The sequence below is a fragment of the Oncorhynchus gorbuscha genome, linkage group LG10 (assembly GCF_021184085.1).
Source record: "Oncorhynchus gorbuscha isolate QuinsamMale2020 ecotype Even-year linkage group LG10, OgorEven_v1.0, whole genome shotgun sequence".
NCBI lineage: Eukaryota > Metazoa > Chordata > Actinopteri > Salmoniformes > Salmonidae > Oncorhynchus > Oncorhynchus gorbuscha.
In genome coordinates this window covers 15,358,079-15,381,883 of record NC_060182.1, presented here as the reverse complement: position 1 = coordinate 15,381,883, position 23,805 = coordinate 15,358,079, and the positions used below count along the sequence as shown (strand labels likewise).

The 23,805-nt window shown below is 43.8% G+C and overlaps 1 pseudogene; it reads left to right on the top strand.

Annotated features, from left to right (window-relative positions):
- The first annotated feature begins 19,281 nt into the window (after window positions 1–19,281).
- Window positions 19,282–23,370, top strand: LOC124045014 (annotated as a pseudogene).
- The last annotated feature ends 435 nt before the right edge of the window (window positions 23,371–23,805 follow it).

Below are 23,805 nucleotides of genomic sequence, written 5' to 3'. Positions count from 1 at the left end.
CCCTGTAAATAGCCTTATTATTGTTATTTTATTGTGTTACTTTTTAAAACTTGAGTTTATTTAGTAAATATTTTCTTAACTATATTTTCTTAAAACTGCATTGTTTGTTAAGGGCTTGTAAATAAGCATTTCACGAAAGGTCTACACCTGTGGTATTCGGCAGATGTGACAAATACAATTTGATTTGTATCATATTATATACTATACACAAACCATAGACATTGCTCATGATAAAACCAAGCAGTCTACACTCTTAGAAAGAGGGGTTCTTCGGCTGTCCCCATAGGAGACCCATTTTTGGTTCCAGCAAGAATATTTTTTTGGTTCCAGCTCTAAACCTTTTGGGAACCCTACATGGAATCCGAAAAGGTTCTAGTTGGAACTAAAAGGGTTCTTCAAAGGGTTCTCCTATGGGGACAGCCGTAAGACCACTTTTAGGTTCTAGATAGCGCCTTTTTTGTGTAGTTGCACTAGAGCCAAAACGTTGAGTTTCTAAGCACAAAACATCCCTGATCACTATCATACAGCGCCCAACCTTATTTTGGACATACATCTGCCTTAAATATTTGAGATATTTTAGACCTCATATTTCTTGTTATTTGGACTTTCACTGCACGTCGGTTGGCTATCCAACTGCTATGGCGACTCCTCTACTTCATTTTTTTTAGATGAACTGTTTTTAAATTATATATATTTTTTAGAACAAATAGGTGACCTGTCTTCTGTCCTCCTAAGACTGGTGACCGTGGTCACCTCATGTCTGATGGTCATCTCTGGGGGGCGTATTTATGTCCGTGTAAAGTCAGGGGTCAAGACATTGCTGATGATTCCCACACAGCGTCCCGACCTGCCTCGACCCCAGTGAGCCACTGCAGGGGTCCGACCCGGCTCTGCACCCCCCTGTACCCGCATCCTGCTCCCCACTTTCCCCAGGAACAGCTCCTGCACCCTCTGACGGAACCGGTGGTCCCGTGCACTGTAGAGGACCCGTGTGTGTGTGTTGAGCTTTAGTAAGCACTTGCTTCCTGGCATGGCAGAAGCTGCGGACAGCGGAGAAGGTGACCAGGTTGGTGACTGAGGTGGCCCTCAGGAGAGAGATATTGAAAGCAGGGAAGAGAAGCATCACACTCCACCCTCCCCCAGTGGTGCTCTGGAGCAGAGAAGGGAGAGAGAGAGGGTGAGATACCAAAATACATATTAATATACGAGGCAAGACTGCTCTGCAAAGTTAGGATAATACATTTTTATATAAAAAATAGAGTGTGTGTGTGAGAGAGACATAAAGAGAGAGAGAGAAAAGCAGTGAATCTGAAGCACCTGTTACATAAAGTCTTTTACAGTATATTAGACTTGACTGGAAGAGGTTTAATTAAAATAGACAGGACCAGCTGGCATCAGTTTGTTTCTCATCATCTCCCCAGTCATTTCACTGAGAGACAGAGAGAGAGAGAGAGAGAGAGAGAGAGAGAGAGAGAGAGACTACCAGGTGTGAAACAGGGAAGGAACTCAAGTGGTATGATAATTTGGTATAGAGCAGACCGAACTCACTCCATTAAATTAATCAAAACAGGAATATTTAACACTTGGCTAGAAATTCAAAAGGAAATGATTTTAACAGAGACATATTCCTCCTGTGTGCTACCTATACCCCCCCCCCCCCCCCCCACTAGAATCCCCATATTTTAATGAAGAGAGCTTCTCCATCCTGGAGGGGGAAAATCAATCATTTCAAGGCCCAGGGACATGTATGTGGCGACCTAAATGCCAGAACCGGACAAGAACCTGACACACTCAGCACACAGGGGGACAAACACCTGCCTGGAGGTGACAGAATTCCCTCCCTCATGTGTCCCCCTTGACACAGCTATGACAACATAACCAACAAAAACGGGTCCCAACTACTGCAGCTCTATTGCATACTGGCTATGTACATAGTCAATGGTAGGCTTTGAGGGGACTCCTATGGTAGGTACACCTATAGCTCATCTCTTCGCAGTAATACTGTAGAGTACTTTATCACTGACCTCAACCCAGTCATGGGGCATCAAATCCAAAGGAACTGAGTAATATTAAGAAATGCTATAGGTGGAAGGAATGTAGTGTGGAAATCTACCAAAAAACAATTAGCAAACAACAAATTCAATCCCTTTTAGACAACTTCCTGGACAAACTTTCCACTGTAATAGTGAAGGTGTAAACTTGGCAGTAAAACATTTTAACAGTATTTATTTAAACTCTCAGCTTCCCTATCAAATCTAAAAATGTCAAACAGAAACCTGAAGAAAATTAACAACAATGACATGGTTTGATGAAGAATGCAAAAACCTAAAAGGATTTGAGAAACCTGTCCAACCAAAAGAAAACCTGAGTCTACGCCTTCACTATGGTGAATCACTAAAACAATACAGAAATACACTATGGAAAAAGAAGGAACAGCTTGTCAGAAATCAGCTCAATGTAATTTAAGAATCCATAGACTCTAACCACTTCTAGGAAAATTGGAAAACACAAAAAAAACAAAGAATTATCTATCCAAAATGGAAATGTATGGGTAAACCACTTCTCCAAGCACTACAACAAAGAAAAACAGCAAAAACATAAACATGATCAAATACAAATCTTAGAATAAACTATTAAAGACGACCAGAACCCACTGGATTCTCCAATTACCTTGAATGAGCTACAGAACAAAATAAAAACCCTCCAACCCAAAAAGGCCTGTGGTGTTGATGGTATCCTTAATGAAATGATCAAGTATAGAGAGTGGTCCTTCTGTAGCTCAGTTGGTAGAGCATGGCGCTTGTAACGCCAGGGTAGTGGGTTCGATTCCCGGGACCACCCATACGTAGAATGTATGCACACATGACTGTAAGTTGCTTTGGATAAAACGTCTGCTAAATGGCATATATTATTATTATTATATTACAACACATTCCATTGGCTACACTAAAACTCTTTAACATCATCCTTAGCTCTGGCATCTTCCCCAATATTTGGAAACAAGGACTGATCACCCCAATCCATTAAAGTGGAGAAAACTTTGACCCCAATACCTACCATGGGATATACGTCAACAGCAACCTTGGGAAAATCCTCTGCATTATCATTAACAGCAGACTCGTACATTTCCTCAGTGGAAACAATGTACTGAGCAAATGTCAAATTGGCTTTTTACCAAATTATCATACGACAGACCGTCTATTCATCCTGCACACCCTAATTGACAAACAAACCAAAACAAAGGCAAAGTCTTCTCATGCTTTGTCAATTTCAAAAAAGCATTTGCTTCAATTTGTCATGAGGGTCTGCTATATAAATTGATGGAAAGTGGTGTTGGGGGAAAAACATATGACATTATAAAATCCATGTACACAAAGAACAAGTGTACGGTTAAAATAGGCAAAAAACACACGCATTTCTTCCCACAGGGCCGTGGGGTGCGACAGGGATGCAGCTTAAGCCCCACCCTCTTCAACATATATGTTGAAGTTTTTCTCAATTCCTGACATTTAATTATAGTAAAAATTCCTTGTCTTAGGTCAGTTAGGATCAACACTTTATTTTAAGAATGTGAAATGTCAGAAGGATTTATTTCAGCTTTGATTTCTTTCATCACATTCCCAGTGGGTCAGAAGTTTACATACACTCAATGAGTATTTGGTAGCATTGCCTTTAAATTGTTTAACTTGGGTCAAACGTTTTGGGTAGCCTTCCACAAGCTCCCCAGAATAAGTTGGGTGAATTTGGTCCATTCCTCCTGACAGAGCTGGTGTAACTGAGTCAGGTTTGTAGACCTCCTTGCTCACACATGCTTTTTTCAGTTCTGCCCACAAATTTTCTAGAGGATTGAGGTCAGGGCTTTGTGATGGCCATTCCAATACCTTGACTTTGTTGTCCTTAAGCCGTTTTGACACAACTTTGGAAGTATGCTTGGGGTCACTGTCCATTTGGAAGACCCATTTACTACAACCCAGCTTTAACTTCTTGAGATTTTTCTTCAATATATCCACATAAATTTCCTCTCCTCATGATGCAATCTATTTTGTGAAGTGCACCGATGCTTGCAAGCATCCCCCTTTTTCCTCCAAACATAACGATGGTCATTATGGCCAAACAGTTCTATTTTTCTTTCATCAGACCATTTACATTTACATTTAAGTCATTTAGCAGACACTCTTATCCAGAGCGACTTACAAATTGGACAAGAGGACATTTCTCCAAAAAGTACGATCTTTGTCCCCATGTGCAGTTGCAAATCGTAGTCTGGCTTTTTTATGGCGGTTTTGGAGCAGTGGCTTCTTCCTGCTGGGTGGCCTTTCAGGTTATGTCGATATAGGACTCATTTTACTGTAGATATAGATACTTTTGTACCTGTTTCCTCCAGCATCTTCACAAGGTCATTTGCTGTTGTTCTGGGATTGATTTGCACTTTTCGCACCAAAGTACGTTCATCTCTAGGAGACAGAACGCGTCTCCTTCCTGAGCGGTATGATGGCTGCGTGGTCCCATGGTGTTTATACTTGCATACTATTGTTTGTACAGATGAATGTGGTACCTTCAGGCGTTTGGAAATTGCTCCCAAGGATGAACCAGACTTATGGAGGTCTACAAATGTTTTCTGAGAACTTGGCTGATTTCTTTTGATTTTCCCATAATGTCAAGCAAAGAGATACTGAGTTTGAAGGTAGGCCTTGAAATACATCCACAGGTACACCTCCAGTTGACTCAAATTATGTTAATTAGCCTAATTAATTATTAACTAACAGAAGCTTCTAAAGCCATGGCGATTTTTATGAATTGTTCAGCAGTCTTATGGCCTGGGGGTAGAAGCTGTTGAGGAGCCTTTTGGTCTTAGACTTGACGCTCGGGTACCAGGCAGGAGCAGAGAAAACAATCTATAACTTGGTGACTGGAGTTTCTGACAATTTTATGGGCTTTCCTCTGACACCGCCTATTGTATAGGCCCTGGATGGCAGGGAGCTTGGCCCAGTGATGTACTGGGCCGTTTGCACTACACTCTGTACCACCTTACGGTCAGATGCCAAACAGTTGCCATACCAGGCGGTGATTCAACCGGTCAGGATGCTCTCGATGGTGCAGTTGTTGAGCCTTGTGAGGATCTGGGGACACATGCCAAATCTTTCCTGAGGAGGAAAAGGTTTTGTCGTGCCCTCTTCATGACTGTCTTGGTATGTTTGAACCATGATAGTTCGTTGGTGATGTGGGCACCAAGGAACTTGAAACTCTCGACCCGCTCCACTACAGTCCCGTCGATGTTAATGGGGGCCTGTTCGGCCCGCATTTTCCTGTTGTCCACGATCAGCTCCTTTGTCTTGCTCACATTGACGGAGAGGTTGTTGTCCTGTCACCACATGGCCTGTTCTCTGACCTTCTCCCTATAGGCCGTCTCATTGTTGTCTGTGATCGGGCCCACCACTGTTGTGTCGTCTGCAAACTTAATGATGGTGTTGGAGTCGTGTTTGGCCACGCAGTTGTGGGTGAACAGGGAATACAGGAGGGGACTAAGTACACACCCCTGAGGGTCCCAGGGGTTAAGGATCAGCGTGGCAGACGTGTTGTTGCCTACTCTTACCACCTGGGGGCGGCTCGTCAGGAAGTCCAGGATCCAGTTGCAGAGGGAAGTGTTTAGACCCAGAGTCCTTAGCTTAGTGATAAGCTTTGAGGTCACTATGGTGTTGAACGCTAAGCTGTAATCATTGAACAGCATTCTCGCATAGGTGTTCCTTTTGTCCAGGTGAGAAAGGGCAGTGTGGAGTGTGATTGAGATTGCGTCATCTGTGAATCTGTTGGGGTCGTATGCGAATTGGAGGTGGTCTAGGGTGTCCTGGAGGATGCTGTTGATGTGAGCCATGACCAGCCTTTCAAAGCACTTTATGGCTACTGATGTGAGTGCCACGGGGCGATAATGATTTAGGCAGTTTACATTCGCTTCCTTGGGCACAAGAACTACGGTGCTCTGCTTGAAACATGTAGGTATTAGACTCGGTCAGGGAAAGGTTGAAAATATCAGTGAAGACACTTGACGTTGGTCCGTGCATGCTTTGAGTACACGTCCTGGTAATCTGTCTGGCTCAGCGTTGTGAATGTTGACCTGTTTTGAAGGTTATATTCACATCGGCTAACGAGAGCGTTAATCACACAGTCATCCAGAACAGCTGGTGCTCTCGTGCATACTTCAGTGTTGCTTGCCTCGGAGCGAGCACAAAAGGCAGCTCACGTCTGGGTTTCCCTTTGTAGTCCGTAATAGTTTTCAAGCCCTGCCACATCCGACGAGCGTCAGAGCCGGTGTAGTAGGATTCAATCTTAGTCCTGTATTGACGCTTTGCTTGTTTGATAGTTCGTCTGAGGGCATAGTGGGACTTCTTTTTAGCGTCTGGATTAGTCTCCCACTCCTTAAAAGTGGCAACTCTAGCCTTTAGCTCGATGGGGTTGTTGCCTGTCTTCCATGGCTTCTGGTTGGGACATGTACATACAGTCACTGTGGGGATGACGTTGTCGATGCACTTATTGATGAAGCCGATGACTGAGGTGGTGTATTCCTCAAAGCCATTGGATGAATCCCGCAACATATTCCAGTCTGTGCTAGCAAAACAGTCCTGTAGTTTAGCATCTGCGTCATCTGACCACTTCCGTATTGAGCGAGTTACTGGTATTTTCAGCTTTAGCTTTTGCTTGTAATCAGGAATCGGGAGGATAGAATTATGGTCAGATTTGCCAAATGGAGGGTGAGGGAGAGCTTTGTATGCATCTCTGTTTGTGGAGTAAAGATGATCTAGGATTTTGTTTCTCTGGTTGCACATGTGACATGCTGGTAAAAATGTGGTAAAACTGATTTAAGTTTGCCTGCATTAAAGTCCCCGGCCACTAGGAGCTCCGCTTCTGAGTGAGCATTGTCTTCTTTGCGTATGGCCTTATAGAGATGGTTGAGAGTGGTCTTAGTGCCAGCATTGGTTCTGTGGTGGTAAATAGACAGCTATGAATAATATAGATGAGAACTCTCTTGGTAGATAGTGTGGTCTACAGCTTATCATAAGGTACTCTACCTCAAGCGAGCAATACCTCGAGCCTTCTTTAATATTAGACATCGCGCACCAGCTGTTATTGACAAATAGACACACACCCCCTCCCCTTGTCTTACCAGAGGTAGCGTCTCTGTAGAACCCATTGCCCTATATGGTTGTTAGGTCTGGGGTCCGCTCACCAAACAAGAATTCACAAAATGGGACAAACACCAAATTGAGACTATGCATGCAGAATTATGCAAAAAAATATCCTCTGTGTACGACGTAAAACACCAAATAATTAATGCAGAGCAGAATTAGGCCGATACCCACTAATGATCAAAATCCAGAAAAGAGACGTTAAATTCTACAACCACCTAAAAGGCAGCGATTCCCAAACCTTCCATAACAAAGCCATCACCTACAGAGAAATTAACCTGGAGAAGAGTCCCTCCCCTAAGCAAGCTGGTCCTGGGGCTCTGTTCACAAACATACCCCACAGAGCCACAGGACATCAACACAATTAGACCCAACCAAACCATGAGAAAACAAAAAGAGAATTACTTGACACATTGGAAACAATGACCAAAAAATGAGCAAACTAGAATGCTATTTGGCCCTAAACAGACAGTACACAGTGGCAGAATACCTGACCAGTGTGACTGACCCAAACTTAAGGAAAGCTTTGACCCATGTACAGACTCAGTGAGCATAGCAACTGGAGGCAGACCTGGCTCTCAAGATAAGCCAGGCTATGTGCACACTGCCCACAAAATGAGGTGGAAACTGAGCTGCACCTCCTAACCTCCTGCCAAATGTATGACCATATTAGCGACACATATTTCCCTCAGATTACAAAGATCCACAAAGAATTTGAAAAACAAACCCAATTTTGATAAACTCCCATGTCTACTGGGTGAAATATCACAGTGTGCCATCACAGCAGCAAGATTTGTGTACTGTTGCCACAAGTTAAGGGTAACCAGCGAAGGACAAACACCATTGTAAATACAACCCATATTTATGTTAATTTATTTTCCCTTTTGTACTTGAACCATTTGCACATTGTTACAACACTGTATATATATATATATATATATATATATATATATATATATATATATAATATATATATATATATATATATATATATATATATATATATATAATATGACATTTGTAATGTTTTTATTCTTTTGGAGTGTTATGTTTACTGTTCATTTTTATTGTTTATTGCTTTGGCAATGTTAACATATGTTTCCCATGCCTATAAAGCCCCTTGAATTGAATTGAAATGGAGGGAGGGAGAGGGGGGGGATAGAGAGAGAGCAAACAGACAAACAAACAGAAGACAAATCCAACTCAGCCTCCTGTACTAACCTTATGTTCTTGATAACATTGCCTCCCTCCTGGTGAGAGGGCATAGTTACACATCTTGCTGTAGAGGTTGTATTCCAGACTGATATTATCAGAGGGGAGACAGGCAGAAGGAAGCAGAACAGCCAGAAGAGGGCGATCAGCCACAGAGTCCTCTCTCTGGTCACCACCAGGTTCCTATGCAGGGGTTTCAGCACCGTTATACCCCTCTCCACTGACAGCAGGAAGATGGTGGTCACTGAAACTAACGTACACCCAGCAAATATGGGTCCTATCAGGAAACAGGGACCAAACCCCTGTGGCTGTGGTTCTGTGGACGGGAACCAGCAGGGGATCACAGAATGATAGAACAAATGAAGAAAAGAACATCAGACTGGTTAATAGAACATCGGCATGTTGGACCAATAGTATATCAGAACATTAGAATATGATATGACCTGAATCAGAATGTTAGTAGACCTACACACCTTCTCTTCCCGTCAGTAGAGAGGCCTACAGGTACCCCTGGGGGGTCCGGAAACGGTGGGAGCCCAGGAAGATGGTAAGACTGACCGTGTTACACAACGTTATTGCAACAGACAGAAGTAACATAAAGGAGACGTTGAGAACCTGACCGAAATCTGTTGCGAACCTAGAACAATTATGGTTGAAGGTTTCCATGGTTTCCAAGTCCTCCATGTTAGAAGATATTGTAGGATAAATGAGGAAGTGAATCAAGGAGTAAGTGGATCAACAGGCGAATAGATAATATAGAGTCTTCATCTATGAACAGATGTTCTCTGTCAATGTCATCCTCTGTGTCTGTTTGTACATCACAGTAGAGCAACACACGGGTCTGCAACAAAGAATTAAATGGTAGAAAAAATACACCACTTACTGAGGCAAAATTGGTTCTCAATTGACTTACCTGTTTAAATAATGGTACTACTTTTCTCCTCAGTGATATGAGTGCAAAACAACATGTTTTATGCTGAGCTAAATGCAAATATGGATTAGCAATAACCAATAATCGAAGCACGAAAAAACAACAATATTTTCTATAGAGAGAATAATAAGTGTTTGCTTTCTGACTGACTGACCCAAACCCTGCGGCTCTGTACAAAGCTTTTCCAGGATGTGCCCACATCCGTTCTATTACAGGGCGATGCCATGAAGGACACACGCACACTGTCCTTAGTCCACCCCCATAGCCACGCAGATCAGTTGTTACCATGACAGTACATAAGTGTGATCCATGATGTCTGTAGTTCTCTCACTGTCAGTCTGTCTTTCTCTCTCTCTCTCTCTTTATCTTTATCTCACTCACACACACACACACACATGTAACGGGGGTGAAACGGCTAGCTTAGTTAGCAGTGCGCGCTAAATAGCATTTCAATCGGTGACGTCACTTGCTCTGAGACCTTGAAGTAGTAGTTCCCCTTGCTCTGCAAGCGTCGCGGCTTTTGTGGAGCGATGGGTAACGATGCTTCGTGGGTAACTGTTGTTGATGTGTGCAGAGGGTCCCTGGTTTGCGCCCGGGTATGGGCGAAGGGACGGTCTAAAGTTATACTGTACTGTTACACACACATACACACACTGTATTTTTGTGTTTGTTCCCAGCAAAATATACCAGACCATTCTGGAGTGATACTAGAGACTACCTCATGAATTGAGTGAGTGAGTGAGTGAGTGAGTGAGTGAGTGAGTGAGTGAGTGAGTGAGTGAGTGAGTGAGTGAGTGAGTGAGTGTGAGTGAGTGAGTGAGTGAGTGAGTGGTGTACAAAGTCATTCAAATGCAGATTGGATCTCCTTACACAAATACAAGAGATAGATGTTGCCTTGTGCTGTGTTGCTGAAATACCTCTTCCACTGTTTAAAAAAATGTATCAACTGGTATATTTCATGTGTTTGTCATCATGTAACAGTGGCATGTGATTCTCTGTAAGAAATGCATTCCTGCCGTTTTCTCCTCTGTGTCTGCTTGCTCTGTCTGTGTTGACGTTGTGGTGATTTTCCTGAACATATTAGAAATAAGCACAAAATAAAAAATACAACAGATGCAGACCTTTACCATGAATTGGTCAACTGTTTGTGAAACAAACTCAGACACCCAATATAGCATGCTGCTATAGGTACAGAGGGTGACAGAGCCCCGAAATCGCCTAAAAGGTGACCCTCTCTCCTCACACACATGCATGCAAACACACACTACAGTTTAACCCCATGGGGAACAGTGAAGTGACACACAGGTAATGAGCTTAGTTTGAGTAGGGGTGCTAAAAGACTAATCCACTGACTGCAGTGGTGATTCAGGGCTGCCTGCCGAGTGAGTGTGTCCATATGGTTCGTCTTTACATTCCTCAAAGACACCTTATCTCCCCCTGCTAGGTCAGCAAGCCCCGGAACACCAGGCAGCTCAGCTCTCTCTCTCTCTCTCTCTCTCTCTCTCTCTCTCTCTCTCTCTCTCTCTCTCTCTCTCTCTCTCTCTCTCTCTCTCTCTCTCTCTCTCTCTCTCTCTCCCGTCTCTCTCTCTCTCTCTCTCTCTCTCTCTCTCTCTCTCTCTCTCTCTCTCTCTCTCTCTCTCTCTCTCTCTCTCTCTCTCTCTCTCTCTCTCTCTCTCTCTCTCTCTCTCTTCTCCGTCTCTCTCTCTCTCTCTCTCTCTCTCTCTCTCTCTCTCTTCCGTCTCTCTCTCTCTCTCTCTCTCTCTCTCTCTCTGTCTCTCTCTCTCTCTCTCTCTCTCTCTCTCTCTCTCTCTCTCTCTCTCTCTCTCTCTCTCTCTCTCTCTCTCTCTCTCTCTCTCTCTCTCTCTCCGTCTCTCTCTCTCTCTCTCTCTCTCTCTCTCTCTCTCTCTCTCTCTCTCTCTCTCTCTCTCTCTCTCTCTCTCTCTCTCTCTCTCTCTCTCTCTCTCTCTCTCTCTCTCTCTCTCTCTCTCTCTCTCTCTCTCCGTCTCTCTCTCTCTCTCTCCCTCTTTCTATTTATCTCTTCAATTTCAATTCCAATTTAAGGGCCAAGTGAAATAGATAATAAACAAAAGTTAAATAACCAAAAGTTCCAAAAGAATAAAAACATTTTAAATGTAATAATATGTCTATGTATAGTGTTGTAGTGAAAATAAATAAGCATAAATATGGGTTGTATTTACAATGTTGTTTATTCTTCACTGGTTGCCCTTTTCTTCTGGCTACAGGTCACAAATCTTGCTGCTGTGATTTCACATTGTGTGATTTCACCCAATAGATATGGGAGTTTATCAAAATTGGATTCTCTCTCTCTCTCTCTCTCTCTCTCTCTCTCTCTCTCTCTCTCTCTCTCTCTCTCTCTCTCTCTCTCTCTCTCTCTCTCTCTCTCCCTCCTCCCTCCCTCCCTCCCTCCCTCTCTCTCTCTCTCTCTCTCTCTCTCTCTCTCTCTCTCTCTCTCTCTCTCTCTCTCTCTCTCTCTCTCTCTCTCTCTCTCTCTCTCTCTCTCTCTCTCTCTCTCTCTCTCTCTCTCTCTCTCTCTCTCTTCCTCTAGTCAACACTTTGACGTAACATTGTAATATAACAATGGAATAACAATATATTTTGATCACCAATGTCAACTTATGTCAAGTGGCTTTGCATTGCCATGACTACTAAATGTTGTTTCTTGTTCGAGGCAAAGGAGACAACGGTCGTTCAAAAGAGACACTCTCTCAGTGAATCTCCTGAACAGGTAGCTACTGTATGGGGATGAGACACTGTAGATAGCACAGAAGCTTTTACACATTTCTCCAACCATACAGTACATATGGCTTTATCTAATCAAGTAATTGAGTCCTGGGGTAAACCCCCCCACCCACCCACACAGACACACAGAGAGAGACACACCATACGGCAGGAAGGCATCGGAATGGCTCTACTCTACAACACAATACAAAGGTGAGTGGTAACGACCGAATCATCAACACTCTAATCAGGGTGGATAAGCCCCTCATGATCAACCCCCTACACTTCTACACAGACCACGGAGGAGCTGTTCTATAAGCGTTACCTTTGGAAAACTTTAGCGTTTCAAGAAAAATGTTAGTGAAGTCATTTTTTCCCCCATGCAAATATTGAAAGTACTATTGACTTCTTATAGCTGTGTATATAGTCCAAACTACATTTCAGTATATTGCATTTAGATTTGCATTGGATATGAATGCTTCAGTCCAAAGCTATTACGTTCATCAGGAGTTGCCATAGATCAGCTTCAAGCTAAAAGCTGGTTTACCATATCTGCTGTTCATCACCCCCAAATATTTTTCTGATCAAAGAAATAGAGCTATTGCCACATTAACATGTGAAATGCATGTCTTTAAATGCAAAACACAGAAAGTCAGACTATTAACATGCTAATAGGAACATTCACATTGCAGGGCTATTACTGTAGCTGAACAATGGACTAAAACAGCACTTTTGAGCACACTGATTAAAATAAAACACTACATGGAAATACAGTGAGTGTCACGCCCTGGTCGAAGTATTTTGTGTTTATCTTCATGTATTGGGTCAGGCCAGGGTGTGGCATGGGTTTTTGTATGTGATGTGTATATATTGGGATTGTAGCTAGTGGGGTGATCTAGCAAAGTCTATGGCTGTCTGGAGTGGTTCCCAATCAGAGGCAGGTGTTTATCGTTGTCTCTGATTGGGAACCATATTCAGGCAGCAATATTCTTTGAGTTTGTCGTGGGTGATTGTCCTTAGTGTTCTTGTTCTGTGTTAGTTTACACAAGTATAGGCTGTTTCGGGTTTCGTTACGTTTTGTAGTGTTTGTGTTTAGTGTGTTTTTTCATTAAACATGAATCGTAATCTACACGCCGCATTTTGGTCCGACTCTCCTTCACCACAAGAGAACCGTTACAGTGAGTGTATGAAACATTAGGAAAACCTTCCTAATATTAAATTGCACTCCCTTTTGGCCTCAGAACAGCCTCAATTTACTGAAGCATGGACTTTACAAGGTGTCGAAAGCGTTCCACAGGGATGCTCGCTTATGTTGACTCCAATGTTTCCCACAGTTGTGTTAACTGGCTGGATTTCCTTTGGGTGTTGAACCATTCTTGATACACAAGGGAAACTGTTGAGTGTGGAAAAACCCAGCAGCGTTGCAGTTCTTGACACATTCAAACCGGTGCGCCTGGCACCCACTGCCATACCTCGGTTTAAATGTGCCTTGCCCATTCACCCTCTGAATGGCACGCATACAGTGGGGCAGAAAGTATTTAGTCAGCCACCAATTGTGCAAGTTCTCCCACTTAAAAAGATGAGAGGCCTGTAATTTTCATCATAGGTACACTTCAACTATCAATAAGGGATCATAGCTTTCACTTAGATTCACCTGGTCAGTCTATGTCATGGAAAGAGCAGGTATTCCTAATGTTTTTTACACTCAATGCAATGTCTGTCTGTCATGTCAGCTCTGCATAAGGGGGGGGGGAATTATTATTATTATACTGTAAAAGAAAATGAGTGGACATTTGAATTGAAAACCCTGATCTCATTGTGCCCTGTCTAAGAACCCAATGTAGGTACCCTATTTGACTTATTCATGGAAAATAACAAGTTCAGCTTGTTTTGTTGTGCATCTGTATGACTCTAGATTCTAAATGGAAAAATAACTCAGCTCTTGATGTTCCATCATGGCGAAGGTTGCATCAAGGTTGATGATTGGTCGTTTGTTAGACCGGAACGTTAGTAATAAGATCCAATCCGTGGAGCATCGCGATCACCATCTGTTGGAGTTTCTTTTCAATTTAATACACAATTTTTCTCCATACATCCTAATCTTTTAAACATAATGGTGCCCACTGCAATCAGTCAGGCATCAACTGTAACAAGGAGGCCTGACCGTGGATGTTCATAATGATTGGTCATGTATTTAGTGTTTTAGTGTCTTGTACAGGGAGAAGGCATACCAGGAGTAGCTCTCTCTGTTTCCTCTCTATCCCTCTGTTTCACCTTCGTTCCCTATCTACACTGAACAAAAATATAAACACAAAATGTGAAGTGCTGGTCTCATGTTTCATGAGCTGAAATAAATCAAATCCCTGAAACGTTTCATACACACAAAAAGCATATTTCTCTCAAATTTGGTGCATAAATTTGTTTATATCCCCATTTGTGAGCATTTCTCTTTTGCCAAGATAATCCATCCACCTGACAGGTGTGACATATTAAAAACTGATTAAACAGCATGATCATTACACAGGTGCACCTTGTGCTGGGGACAATAAAAAGGCCACTTTAAAAATGTGCAGTTTTACAACACAATGTCACATGTCTTACATTTCAAGGGAGCGTGCAATTGGCATGCTGACTACAGGAATGTCCGTAAGCTGCCTCCAACGTCATTTCAGAGCATTTGGCAGTACGTCCAACTGGCCTCACAACCGCAAACCACGTGTAACCATGCCAACCCGGGACATCCACAACCGGGTTCTTCACCTGTGGGATTGTCTGGGGGTGTGCTGATGAGTATTTCTGTCTGCAATAAAGTCCATTTGTGGGGAAAAACTCATTCTGATTGGCTGGACCTGGCTCACCAATGGGTGGGCCTGGCTGCCAAGTGGGTGGGCCTATGCCCTCCCAGGCCCACCCATGGCTGCTGCACCCATGACAAGTCATGTGAAATCCATAGATTAGGGCCTAATTTATTTATTTCAATTGAATGATTTCTTTATATGAACTGTAACTAAGTAAAATTGTTGAATGTGGCGTTGATAGAGAAGAAAAGCTGAAGAGAGGCTAAAGAGAGGATGAAGAGAGACTGAAGAGAAGCTGGAGAGAGGCTGAAGAAAGGCTGAAGAAAGGCTGAAGAGAGGCTGGAGAGAGACTGAAGAGAAGCTGAAGAGAGGCTAAAGAGAGGATGAAGAGAGACTGAAGAGAAGCTGAAGAGAGGATGAAGAGAGGCTGAAGAGAGACTAAACAGTGGATGAAGAGAGGCTGAAGAAAGGCTGAAGAGAGGCTGAAGAGTGGATGAAGAGAGGATGAAGAGTGACTAAACAGTGGATGAAGAGAGGATGAAGAGAAGCTGGAGAGAGACTGAAGAGAAGCTGAAGAGAGACTGAAGAGAATCTGGAGAGAGACTGAAGAGAAGCTGAAGAGAGGCTGAAGAGAGGCTGAAGAGTGACTAAACAGTGGATGAAGAGAGGATGAAGAGAAGCTGGAGAGTGGATGAAAAGAGGATGAAGAGAAGCTGGAGAGAGACAAGAGAAGCTGAAGAGAGGCTGAAGAGAGGATGAAGAGAGACTGAAGAGAAGCTGGAGAGAGACTGAAGAGAAGCTGAAGAGAGGCTGAAGAGAGGATGAAGAGTGACTGAAGAGAAGCTGAAGAGAGACTAAACAGTGGATGAAGAGAGGCTGAAGAAAGGCTGAAGAGAGACTAAAGAGTGGATGAAGAGAGCCTGAAGAAAGGCTGAAGAGAGGCTGAAGAGACTAAAGAGTGGATGAAGAAAGGCTGAAGAGAGGATGAAGAGAGGCTGAAGAGACTAAAGAGTGGATGAAGAAAGGCTGAAGAGAGGATGAAGAGAGGCTGAAGAGAGACTAAAGAGTGGATGAAGTGAGGCTGAAGAAAGGCTGAAGAGAGGATGAAGAGAGGCTGAAGAGAGACTAAAGAGTGGATGAAGAGAGGCTGAAGAGAGACTAAAGAGTGGATGAAGAGAGGCTGATAACCCCCTCAGGCCACAAGTGGAAGACATCTGTTCTTAACTGAGAGTATTTCACATTTAACCTGCTGCCTCTATGTCACCAGGTATATGTCACCAGGACAATGTCACCAGGTCAATGTCACCAGGTCAATGTCACCAGGTCTATGTCACCAGGACAATGTCACCAGGTCTATGTCACCAGGTCAATGTCACCAGGACAATGTCACCAGGACAATGTCACCAGGTCTATGTCAGGTCAATGTCAGGACAATGTCACCAGGTCTATGTCACCAGGACAATGTCACCAGGTCAATGTCACCAGGTCAATGTCACCAGGTCAATGTCACCAGGTCAATGTCACCAGGTCTATGTCACCAGGACAATGTCACCAGGTCTATGTCACCAGGTCAATGTCACCAGGTCAATGTCACCAGGACAATGTCACCAGGTCTATGTCACCAGGTCAATGTCACCAGGTCAATGTCACCAGGTCTATGTCACCAGGTCAATGTCACCAGGTCTATGTCACCAGGTCAATGTCACCAGGTCTATGTCACCAGGTCTATGTCACCAGGTCAATGTCACCAGGTCTATGTCACCAGGTCAATGTCACCAGGTCTATGTCACCAGGTCTATGTCACCAGGTCAATGTCACCAGGTCAATGTCACCAGGTCTATGTCACCAGGTCTATGTCACCAGGTCAATGTCACCAGGTCTATGTCACCAGGTCAATGTCACCAGGTCTATGTCACCAGGTCTATGTCACCAGGTCTATGTCACCAGGTCTATGTCACCAGGTCTATATCACCAGGTCTATGTCACCAGGTCTATGTCACCAGGTCAATGTCACCAGGTCTATGTCACCAGGTCAATGTCACCAGGTCTATGTCACCAGGTCAATGTCACCAGGTCTATGTCACCAGGTCAATGTCACCAGGTCAATGTCACCAGGTCTATGTCACCAGGTCAATGTCACCAGGTCAATGTCACCAGGTCTATGTCACCAGGTCTATGTCACCAGGTCAATGTCACCAGGTCTATGTCACCAGGTCAATGTCACCAGGTCTATGTCACCAGGTCAATGTCACCAGGTCAATGTCACCAGGTCTATGTCACCAGGTCTATGTCACCAGGTCAATGTCACCAGGTCTATGTCACCAGGTCAATGTCACCAGGTCTATGTCACCAGGTCTATGTCACCAAGTCTATGTCACCAGGTCAATGTCACCAGGTCAATGTCACCAGGACAACATGACACACTATTCTGAGCATGTGACAAATACAATACAATTTGATTTAGCAAATAAATTACCTGCTAATGATGTCAGATTAAAGTAAACAATATAGGCTACCATAAGGATAAAGACCTAAAGGATAAACTCCTAAAAGCAAGATAGTAGAAAGCAAGACACCTCCCCCACCACCACATAGGCTATGCACACACACAAAAACATAAACACACACACTATAGGCCTACAAAGCACCCAAAAGCTCCACCTGAAAAACAAAGGCAAAAAAACTAAAGTGACCTAAAGTACACTTGATTGACACAAAAGCTCAGCTTCTGTGTGGCACACTATGGATAATAGTAACTTCACATATGTACCTACTATGGTCATATTTGAATGATGTATAGTTCTACTACTTTCTTGTGTCTACGCTATTAGCTTTTAGAGCGGCCTTGCCCCCATGACCCCCAGTCTGCACGGAGTCGGTGTGAACAAGCGCGCTAACGACGTGTGAACCATCAGGCATGCTGTTGCGGTGACATTCCTGGGTTCCAGAACAATGCCGTCTATAGACAGGTGTACACCCCTCACCCCTTCACTTGGCGCAAGATGGCATATGCCATTTGGCCCAACTTTCGTTATGTTTAAACACGGCCACTTAGAACCGTTACATTCACGCCTAATGGACATGGCGACTGGCACCTCAACACCACCAGTTATCCGGTTCTATCCGGCCTAGGTAGCTGTGGATGTCTAACCTACTAACTAACAAGGCCTAAACTACATTGCATTACAGGCCTAATTTTATTTATATGTTTAACTGTTGCCGTAAACCGTTTTTGTTTTACAAAGTTTGACTTACTTAAGCAACACCCTGACACAAACCAATTAAATATATGGCACACAGAAGTGTCAAACAGTGTCTCTGTGTGTAACCTCTTCTGGGGGTTGACCCGGTCAGTGAATTTCATGGCACCTTGGGCACTTTAGCGAGGTTTTACGGCGTCATATTGTTCCTGTCGGCTCGGTTAATTTCCCTCCCGGTCCCACTGCGAACACATGCGAGAGAACAGCGCCTCTTTTCATACAGTCGGGTGGTTTCCCGCAGAGCTCCTGCAGTGGAGAGCATGAATGAAGAGCACGCTTCTTTGTGTGGAAAGAGGAGAACGGTGCGCTTGTCTGCAGTGCGTTAATACAAATGTCTCCTTGCCTGTGTGTGCGTAAATGCTGCCATTGTACGTGGATAATTCAGAGAGGTTGGAGTCCATTTTTAACCAAAGCACAGTTGACGTGGCATAGGCTATAACACACAGCCCCATACCCCCTCAATGACTCCGTAAAAACACGCAGTTGTGCAGAATTGACTATATAAAAAGTTGGCCTACATCTGAATTTGTTGTTGAACTAATAGTTCATGATAAGGTGTTCAGTGTCACACATTATAGTTTCGGTGGCTGTGTTGCTTTGTTCCAACAGAGGACGCTCCAGTTTCACTTAGGAGCAAAATCATCCGAGTAACAGCGTTTATTCTAGGCCCATTTCTATTAGGCAGGGTACATGGAATGTCACCTGAGAACGTTCAACAAACTCTTGTGGGTTTATAAACGGTGTTTTGAAGATAACATTCTGATTCAATTAGTCCTGTCTATTATTTTTAAATAAATACAATATGTTGAGGGTAATTAGCGATTTAAAAAAATAAGGAAATAAATAGGAAACAGTGTATGCATTCTATAATACTGTTTTAAACGTAATTACTGCTAAATAGTTTTTTCGTTTGTTGTAGCAGGCCGAATTACTCATCATCAGTGGCCGTGCGCACCCGTGCAGACAGGTGACAACAGGACATTTAAGTATTTGCACAATCTTCTTCGGAATGCGCTTCGTCTGCAATCATTTAGCAATTTTGGATTGTCATATGAATAGATTCTGGTCTGCAAGCCAAGTGCGTCCATCATCGATCGGGCACCTGCGGTCAGCAAGGATCCTAGTGGCGCGAATTTTGGGGCGGGTGTGTCTTGAGGCGGGGATATCCTTGCCCACCCCCTCTCCCCCCTCAGCTGCTATATCAGGGGACAGACTCCCAGCTCCAACTTATCTTTTATCTGGTGATCGATTGAATCATCATTTTATCAACAACCGCGCCTCTTTGGAAACAAGAAAGTATCTTTGGACTTTTGGAGTGGACAGCTTCTGTGTGCAACATTGAGTGGTGCATAGTGAAGTGTCTTGGAACGCTGTGATTTCTTCCCTGAGAGGTTTGGGAGACGGGCACCACCCTGCAAGGAAAGAGCAGAAGTCATTTTTCATCTGCAAAAACAAATATTTCAGGCGTGCAACGATGCCTCGGTCATTCCTTGTCAAGAAGTATTTCACCAACAAGAGGCCGAATTACAGCGAGTTGGAAAGCCAGAATGGTAAATTGTTTAAATCAAAACGTCTAATTCTGCACAAAGTTGTGAGCTATTTTTGTTAAAATGACTATGAGAACACATGTATATTTTAATCGAAGTTAGTCTAGATTTTAAGTAGTGTATCCTAACAGCAAGTGCACCCGAAGTGCACCCCATAACGGTTCGATATCATGAATTCACCTTGGTGAGCGCTCAACTAAAAAAAAATAGACCGTTTTCCGTTGATACATCCTCATGAAGCCGTTTAACAGTCGGGATCACGTCCCCTCCAGTGTTTTGGCGATCCGGTGTCAATAAACTGCGGAAATAGCGCTGCTGCAACCTGGACTCAGGAGTAGATGTAACATAGTAAAAGTAAATCCGGGATACTTCAAATAGTATGTTACGTGGACGTCATCATCCATTTCGTATGTATGTTACGAATTTGCTAAATGTATGATAATGTAATGAATTCCAATTTTTTGTTGCCAACATTAGCGTTGGCTAACGTTAGCTAGGTGGCTAATATTAGCTAGGTTTAAGGTTAGGTTAAATGGTTAGGGGAAAGGTCAGATAACATGCTAAGTAGTTGCAAAATACTAAGTAGTTGCATCCACCACAACCGACCAACATACTTTCGTTTTTGCCTTATGTAACCTTCTGTCTTATAAGTAACCATACCAAACTTAACATATTATATTTATTTGAGTTTTCCAGATTGCCATTTACAATATTAAGTCGGAGCCAGAGAGGCAGACGGACAGTAATGTCTAGTGTGTGAATACGGTTGTGTCAACCTTGGCACCTAGTGTGTAACAAGGTGCACAAGACGCTTAACAGGAAAGGGTTCACATTTTCTATTGGTGCATTTAAGTGTGTGTGTGAAAGAGTTGTGTCCCATCTCTTTGTGGCCTATGGTGAATTGGGAAGTTTGCTAATCGAGTCATATGGTTGGAAAAGGACTGCACGGAACACTTGAGTTTGACTGTAACAAGACACTGAGAAGGAAAACAAGTTACCTGTGTAATTAGATTTAACTGACTCTCACCCCCTCCAGCTCTCTCTAAACATTTAAAACATCTCTCCCCCCCTCTTCCAGCAGTCATCCCAGAGTGCTATCCTCTTGCTGAGCTCCCGATGAGGGGCAACAGCTCCGTGCTGACCTACTTCCCCACCACCCTGCTCTTCAACATGGACGCCCTTCCAGCACCTCTCTCCCCTGTGTCCCCTGTCTCCCTCACGGGTCCTCTGGACCTCAGCAGCTCCCCCTCCAGTAGCAGTGGGGAGGATGAGGAGGAGGCAGGGCGCACATCAGACCCCCCCAGCCCTGTACCCCCCCCACCACATCTACCACTGCCTCCACTGCAGCAAGACCTATAGCAGCCCCTCAGGCCTAACCAGGCACCAGCTCACCCACTGCCCCGGGGGCAGCGAGATCAGCTCCATACCCAGCGAGGCCTTGCCTCGACCAGCCTTCCACTGCAAAAACTGCCCAAAGGAGTACACCAGCCTGGGGGCTCTGAAGATGCACATCCGCTCACATACCCTGCCCTGCGTCTGCACCACCTGTGGAAAGGCCTTCTCCAGACCCTGGCTGCTCAGAGGACACATCCGCACGCACACTGGTGAGTCTTACCTTCTACATTCTTATGGCACTGGGATTGTTATAGGGGTCTTTCCTACACTGTTGGATAGTTGTACACATTGTAATTACATAGTAATAACACTTATTTATTTCACTATTTTTATTGTTTCACTCACTTCTCTTGGACCTGCACTGTTGGAGCTTAAGAATGTCACTGTACCCTGCAATTACATCTGCGACCCTGTGCATGTGACTAATAAACCCCTTTTTCTGTGGGGGTCTGGTAGATTGACATTTCCAGTTCAAACTGGTTGAAGCTTAGGGATTAGCCAGGCATTGATATTCATTAATGTCCCCTGAGGTGTAAACACATGTTATTGCTCCTTGTGACACTATCTTATCTCTGTGTTTATGTGAGGAAAGAAGTCAATCAAAGGCTTGAGTCAGCAAAGGGGATTGCACATCGTTGATGTTTTGGTTACACAATCTTTATCAAGATAAGTCTCCTAACATCTGTCTCTCTCCCTTTCAGGTGAGCGCCCGTTCTCCTGCCAACACTGTAACCGTGCATTTGCGGATCGCTCCAACCTGCGGGCCCACATGCAGACCCATTCTGAGGTGAAGAAGTACCAGTGTGGTTCCTGCTCTCGCACCTTCAGCCGCATGTCCCTGCTACACAAACACACGGCCTCCGGCTGCTGCCCTGCCTCCTAGACACACACTGGCCCAGCGGCTCAGAACGTCTGGCCGAAGATGCCACGGTTGATCTATTCCCCATAAGGGATGTTTACTGCGATACAGAATGTAAGTTGCTCTGGGTGAAAGTAGGAACCGACTGTAGTGGGTTGAAAGACCCAGGACCACTCAGACAATGTTTAGAGGGGGATGGATCCCCAAACACTGTCATCCATCAATTTGGAGGGGTATTAGGCACCCCCATTGAGCAACCTCGTGGCCTGAAGGACAGGGATGGGAGGGTGTTGCCTATAAGTGAACCCTTTTGAATTCCGAAGTGCCTTACATTTGTAAAAAAAACACTTGACAATTGAAAACAAGTAAATGTTTTTCATATTGTTGTTATGCATAGAGACTTGATGTTGACTGTGAGGTCAATCAAATTAATATGTGTGTGGAGGGAGCAGCTGGACATGTAGTTAATTCCCAGCATGCCCCTCGGTGCCGGCTGGTCCGGGACTGTGACCATAGTGCAGCTGCTGGCGAGTGTGTAGAAAGTGAATGTCGTCTCTCATAGTCCACATACACTGCATACATGTATTGGGACAGGTGTGTGGACAGCTGTCTGTATGGTGTTCTGTGGAGGCAGGGTACTGAGAGATGTGTTAGCTCTGACCTCAACAGTTGACCCTCATCTCTTCTCCCTCCTCACCCTTCATCCCCTCACCCCTTATCTCCTCACCTCCTTCCCATCACAACCTCTTCATCCCTCTGTTTTTACCTCCTTCCTCTCCCTCACACCTCCTAGTCCATCTCTTCCAGACCCTATTCACTTATCCCTGACTAACCCCCCCCAGGTTCTCAATATTTTTCCCTCACCCCTCTAATCCTCACCTGGCATCTTTTCCCCCATTACAACTCCCCACCACACTCCTCACCTATATAACATTTGCCAGAACCAAGCCATTGGGATTTGTGTGCTTTGATCACAAGTCAGGTGACCATATCAGAATGACCAAAGGCAGTCTAAGTCCTATATGCAATAGGTAACTGAACCAAAGCCATTTGAACCATCTGCGCTTTAATATTTTCAAATCAAACTTTTAGAAATGCCTCAAATAATTTTGGGCAAGATTCTTTTATAAAGAGTTTGTATGTGCCATCCTTGCCAATTTGTCAGGAACTTGATGCTCTACTACAAATAACTTTGTGATTTATCATGAGATGTGTTGATATGATTCCTAAACCAGCAGAGATGGTCCTTTCCACTGCTTGCCATATGTAAATAAAGCTTTGTCTTAAATCTGTTCTTGGTCTGTTATTGGCAGAGGAGGTTGGTGGCAACTTAATTGGGGAGGATGGGCCCATGCTAATGGCTGGTGCAGAACTAGTGGAATGGTATCAAATACATGGTTTCCATTCCTTTTCACTCCTTTCAAATATTATTTTGCAACTAAAACTATACATCTATTGTACTGTTGTTACCATACCATTTAACATTTTATTTGTCACATTGTCCCAGCGTCGTCCAGGTTACGGTTTGGCCGGGGTAGGCCGTCGTTGTAAAATAAGAATTTGTTCTTCATAACTGACTTGCCTAGTTAAATAAAGGTTACATTTTTTAATTATATATATAAAAAATAAGAATACAATACAATAATACAAGGTGTAGACCTTACCGTGAAATGCTTACTTACAAGCCCAACAATGCAGATATAAGAAAATATTTAGAAAATAAAAAAACAAGTTACACAATAAAGGTACTTTGTACATGTAGGTAGGGGTAATACATGTTGATATAGTACTTTAGAGGTTCTTTGTACATGTAGGTCGGGGTAATAGATGTTGATATAGTACTTTAGAGGTACTTTGTACATGTAGGTAGGGGTAATACATGT